Genomic DNA, 5,781 nt, shown 5'->3' with positions numbered 1-5,781 from the left:
CGGCGAACACACGCGACGTGGATTTGTAGCTGACAAAGGCTCCGTCGGGAAATTCCTTCTGTTCGCGTTTTACTCTGTTCTCGAGTTCAATGGACCAAAGAACACATCCTAAGCCACCTGCGGCTCCTCTGCCGAAACGGAAATTGTCGATTTTGAACTGTTCTTACACGGCATAAATAGTTTTCTCGATGGCACCGTCCGGGTGCCAGGCACTGTGACGTTTGTGGACAGAAAGACTGGTGTTCCTGACAGCGTCAGCTCTGCCGGGGGGACGGGAAGGAGACTGGGGCCGGGTGGGTCCACGTCCCCAGCGGCTCCGACCTCTGCCTGGCCCCGGGGTCAGGAGGAGGGCATGGGGGACACCACGGTCCCTGCTGTTGTTTGTCCTCTGGAAGGGCGTGGAGCCAGCTCCCGGGAGCGTCCCTCCCCACGTCCCAGCGGCTCCGGGAATCATCTCCTCCAACTTTGTCGCTAGGAAATAGGGCGCGGGGTGGCTAATTCCTCGGACCGGGTCGGTGGGCCATTTCTTTCGTATCCGCTGGGGCAGGAGCGCGCGCTGGGGCCGAGGACACGGGCCGGGATTCGGAGCCCGCTCCGCAGAGCCCGCCCCGAGCGAGGCGCGAGCTCGGCCCGTGAGGACGGTGGTGTGTGTGACCTGCGCTGCCGGATGTGCGAGCGTCTTAAGAAGGAGTTTTGTTTTGTTTTCTTCTCCAGGATGGTGGCGCTGCCAGGGGGGCGCCGGAGAAGAGGAGGGACCGGCGCGGACCACCCCAGGACGCCTCGGAGGACAACGACGTGTTTGGTACGTGACAGGCGAGTCCCAGACGTTATTTCGTATGACAGTTGTGTGCAGATACGTCCTCGGTGGGGAAGGCTTTTTTCTAATTACACGAGTAACCTACGGATCTGCTCATTACGAAGTGCAGGCTCTATAAAGCGAGGACGGGGAGCCCCGGTGGCTGGGGAAGGGGGGGTCTCTCCTCGTCTTGCTTTTGCCTGTTTTAGCTTCGTTTTGCGTGTCTTTTTGTACACACAGACGTCAGAGAGTTCCCAGATTTTTCCATATTATGCAAAATTTCTCTGACCATCTATTCGCTTATCTGTGTGTGGGTGGTAGGAAGCCTAACAGCGCCCAGAAAACACGCGCCGACGAGGAAGTGAAACCATCCCCGAGCCCAGACACCGGGCTTATTCTAACTGCAAAGACCGACTCGGGAGGTGCGAGGAGATACCCGTTTTCTACGAAACTGCTTTTTTGTGGTGCCCTCGTGACGTGACACACGCGGCCTTTACGTGTTGTCACCCACCTTCGTCTCTGCTCCCCGGGAGTGAACAAACAGGTTCTCCTGTGGCTTCTACATTAACGCTCCTGGCTTCACCTCGGCCGTGTGACGGTGACTCGCCGGAGAGCCCAGGGCTAAGCAGAGACTCCAAGTGCATCTGTCCGAGCCCCGGTGGCTCCACGGGCGTGTGGAGTGGCGCGGGCGACAGGCAGCACGGAGCCCGTGCGGGGCCAGCCCGGCCTGCAGGCTGTGGCCTCGTTGTGCCCCTGGCCCGGTCTGCACTTATTCAGGAAAACAGCTTCTTTATGCATCACTCGTAGGCAGGACAAACCGCGCCCCCCAATTTATGTCCCCGATTCATTTGCTCTTCTCTGAGTCCCACCCTCCTGAGCCCACACACGTCGCCACCAAGCCCGCCTCCCACACTTTCCATCTGAAGCTTCCGTGGAAAGCAGCTCAGCGTGCCCTGAACGCCCGGGGGGCGGGGACCTCGACCCTGACTGAGTGACCGTCAGGCCGGGAGTGCACAAGGGACCCAACACGGCCCTGCTCCTTCACGGCTCACACCTGTTTTCAGGGCGTCTTCTCGGAGGGGGGCCGGCTCCTCGGGGGCATGGGAAGGAGAGGGAGCCGTAGGCGGTGGCCTCCTGCTGGCGAGGCCGAGCCCGCGGGAACACGGGCAGGCACCGTGGTGTCGGCGTCCGCAGTACGCCCGTCTGTCCCCCGCAGGGAGGTGTTTTACGTTAGCTCCTCACTCACATAGTCCAACCACGCGTGTGTAAACGCCCACGGAAATGACAGCTGAGGTTTCATACACGGAGGAGAGTGAGTTTTACTATTGTGGGTAAACATACTTCTTTTTAAAGCAGACATCACCGTTCCTATTATTCCCCTGGGTCATTGCTTTTAGGGTTATTCGTAACAATGCAAGTGATTCCGTCGCTATCAGATGCACACACACTACGTACGTATGCGTATATATGACATTTATATGATATAGAATGAGAAAGGTCAATAACGAGCCTTTTCCTTAAATTATGAAAATGGCGCAATCCCTCTGGCGGCCCACTTTAACCTCAGGTAGATATTCGGTTCGGAGAATTATAATCTGGAGCCCAATGTGAAAGCCAGCGGAAGCACAGACGTTTCAGTCACGTCCCAAACTTGGCTCTGTCATCTCTTGGGCAGCAAATTTTGCCCACTCCGCACACCGTGGCTCCCAAGTGCCCACAGCGCGGGCACCACTCGCACTGTGGGACGAGTGTGCGGCACCCACCGGGCCCTCTCCGCTGCGGGGATTAGGGTGCGCTCCCGCCCGCCGCCACCTCCGGGCCGTGCCCAACTGACACTGGCTTCAGGTTGAGTCACAACAGAGGGGAAACGGGAGACTGTCCACGGGAGGATGTCCTCACTTCACTGCCCCTGAGGAAGGTGGCCTGCGGGGTCCCCGTCACTGTGCCCGGCCACCGAGTAATGCAGACGGCGAGGCCCTGCAGAGCTGCCGGCAGGACCTGAACGTCTCTCGCTCCTACTGCTGCCCTGGACCCCGGTCTGCAGGCGCAGGGTGACGGCGTACGAGAAGCTAGAATGACCACGGCCGTCAACCTCGCGGTCTCATCTTGGGGATTCCGAAGCGCTCTATGAACGTCACTCCGGGTGCAGTCAGCTCCCTGCACCTCACAAAAAATTCTCTGGACCAAACAGAAGCTCCCTGAGCGTGACAAGAGGCCACGGCTTCTCACTGTCCTTGGGACCGTGAGTCATCGGCAAGCATTTCACAATCATCCTCCAGCTCCTGGCAATCACTTTGTCCACGTGTCAGAAGCACCGGGGCTGTGAGGGGCACACAAGGGCCATCGCCTGTTACCCACCTCCTTTCTGAGGTCACAGGGACTCCAGGTGTCTGGGAAAGTCGGGCGGACGGTGCTGTCTCAGGCCGGCGAGAGCCCCGAGCGGGCACTTGGAAAAGCTCGCAGCCCGGGGCTGGCAATGGCCGGCACAGGCGCCAGCAGCTGCCGGCTCACACCCCGCGTGCTCGAAACCACACGTTGCACAACAGGCCACACGCTCGCTTCCTCCACGTCCCTCTGCAGGCAGAGCCAGCCCTTAAGGCAGCGACGCTTCTGAAACTGGTTTGCTCTTCTGTTTCACGGGACACTCCCTCAGAGGGCTGCGATATCTCTCAGCAGGTGGCAGGTAACCCTAGAGCGCACGTTCGAGCCCCTTGCTGTGACCGGGCTTCTGACAGCGACCCCCGAGACGGCTTTGCCCAGCCCCCAAAGAGGGAGAGAACAGTTTCAGGGCAGGTGGCCGGGAGGGAGACGCGGGCACCATCCGCGCTTTGGGGAACCGGGCTGGTCCGCAGTAGCCCTGTCCCGCGGCTTTTCCGGAACCCCACACCCACGCACGGCACACGCGGTCTGTGTCATTTGAAAACCAGGCAAGAAGGGAGGTGTCATTGCCCCGTCCCCTCCCTCCGAGTTCCCTAGTCATGGGGCTCAAACAAAGCAGGTAGTTCCGCTGAGGCGAGGGAAGCCCGAGGTCCCCTGAAGTTGTGGGGACAAAGGAGAGACGTGTCCACGAGGGGGCAGCACTGCTCTTTCCGGAAAGACTGTGGCTCCTTCCAGCGTGACCTGTGACCCACAGCTCACACACCGGAGCTGAGAGGACAGCCCTGGCAGGGGGCACGAAGGCCCCAAGTCCACAGCCAAGGACGGCTGTGCATGTGTCACCCCCGTAGCAGCTTAGAGCTGGACCTCGCCTTCCACCTGGAGCTCTCCGCTGCCCGCATGGAAACGAGACCCGCTCAGCTGAAACGTCTTCACCCTGCCCAGCAGGCCCAGAGTCCCCGGGGGCGGGAGCACCCTTTCATGTCCTGGCCTCCTGGCGAGCACACGGGGGTGGGGAGGGGAGCTGCCCATTGTCCAGGAGGAGTGATGGGGACTCAGAACACACAGACGGAATGACAGCTCTGAAGGGCGCTCAGGCTGGCCCCACCGGTCCCTGCGGTCAGGGCGGCTCGTCCCACTGCTGTGTCACCAGGAGGTTCAGGGAGCAGCAAGTCATCGGGCTGGGAGAGCACCCGCCCCACTGCAACGGGCCCACTGCACAGGACAGAGGACATTCGGGGGGGGCAGTGACACGCCCAGCATCGCTCTGGGAGCTCGGGGCACAGTCCCCACCGTCATCAAGCTCTCAGTCCAGCACAGAGTACAGCTATCCCGCTAATTCGGACTTGTACCACCAGCGTTCAGTCCGTGCTCTGCCTTCTGTGACCCTTCCCAATTGCACAATGTGTCGGTTCTGTCTGGGGACGATGTCAGCTGTGGGCCAGACCCGACCGCCACATGGCGCTGAGGGAGCCATCTGAGCACCCTGTAGACTGATGAATAGGATGCACACAGACCAACGGTTGTCAGTCACCTGCGCCGTCAAACCCTTTACAGCGGATGAGCAGACGGGTCTGGCGACAGGAAGTGGGTGACAGAGAGAAGCGGTCCCACAAGGGGCGGAGGCCAGGTGGGGCCGCGTGCACGTGTGTGGGTGGAGCGGCCGGGGCAGAGCGGGGAGGCCGGTGGCCCGGGGCTTGCTGTCCCTGTGTCCCGGGTCAGCGGAGCACATCCCGTCGCCCCCGGCCACAGCCCGGGATGACGCTGCGGTCCGCGGGAGCGCGTTCCCGGCGAGGCCTCGGCAGCACGCTGCGACCTGGCTGTCCGCAGGGCGGATCTGGGCAGCGGCGACGCGAGGGCACTGTCGCCTGCCCCGCGCGCTCACCCCCACTGGTCCTGGCCCTCGGAATGAGGTGTGCGGCGCAGGGTCACTTGAGGCCAGCAGAGCCACAATAGGATAACTGAAGGGCTTCCAGGACAAAGAGAGAACACAGGCCTCACAGCCGCGCAAATAGCAGCTGCGATGGGCGTGGCCGGTGGCCCGCGGCGTGTCCCAGCTTGAGGCCCGGCCCCCTCCGCGCCCAGGCTGCGGCCTCGCGGGTCCGGTCCACGCACCCGCCGCCTCGGAGACGTTAACGCGCGCGCCACGATGGCCGCGGCGACCTCCTGCCCGCATCTCCCTTCCGCGGGTGCGGGACCCCGGGAGCCTTTGTCCCCACTCCCTGGGAGGGCACGGCCTTCCCGTGGTGGCCACTTCACGTTGACCCACACAGGGACGTCCCTTCGGGGCGGGAACGCTGTCCAGAGGCCGGCATTTCTAAGCCATTCGAACAGAACCGTTTATTCAGGGACGTCCCTTCGGGGCGGGAACGCTGTCCAGAACTGCCGCACGTCGCGCAGAGGCCGGCATTTCTAAGCCATTCGAACAGAACCGTTTATTCAGTGGCACCCATGGGGCTGGGTTCCAGTCACCCAGGAACGACCTCTAGAGGCCGGCATTTCTAAGCCATTCGAACAGAACCTTTTATTCAGTGGCACCCACGGGGCTGGGTTCCAGTCACCCAAGAACGACCTCCAGGAGCAGGGAGCTAGCACCGCAGCAGGACACC

The 5,781-nt window shown here is 61.8% G+C and overlaps 1 protein-coding gene across 1 annotated transcript in view; it reads left to right on the top strand.

Annotated features, from left to right (window-relative positions):
- Positions 1-713: 713 nt before the first annotated feature.
- Positions 714-5,781, top strand: part of MBP (myelin basic protein) — a 43,934-nt gene continuing 38,866 nt past the window's right edge. Inside the window, exon 1 of the mRNA XM_025048090.1 lies at positions 714-802. The gene's annotated coding sequence lies outside the window, so the exon portion shown is untranslated. The remainder of the gene's footprint in view (positions 803-5,781) is intronic.

Source organism: Pteropus alecto, unplaced genomic scaffold (assembly GCF_000325575.1).
Source record: "Pteropus alecto unplaced genomic scaffold, ASM32557v1 scaffold14, whole genome shotgun sequence".
NCBI lineage: Eukaryota > Metazoa > Chordata > Mammalia > Chiroptera > Pteropodidae > Pteropus > Pteropus alecto.
Note: the sequence above shows the minus strand (reverse complement) of the source record. Positions and strands in the feature narration are given on the sequence as shown.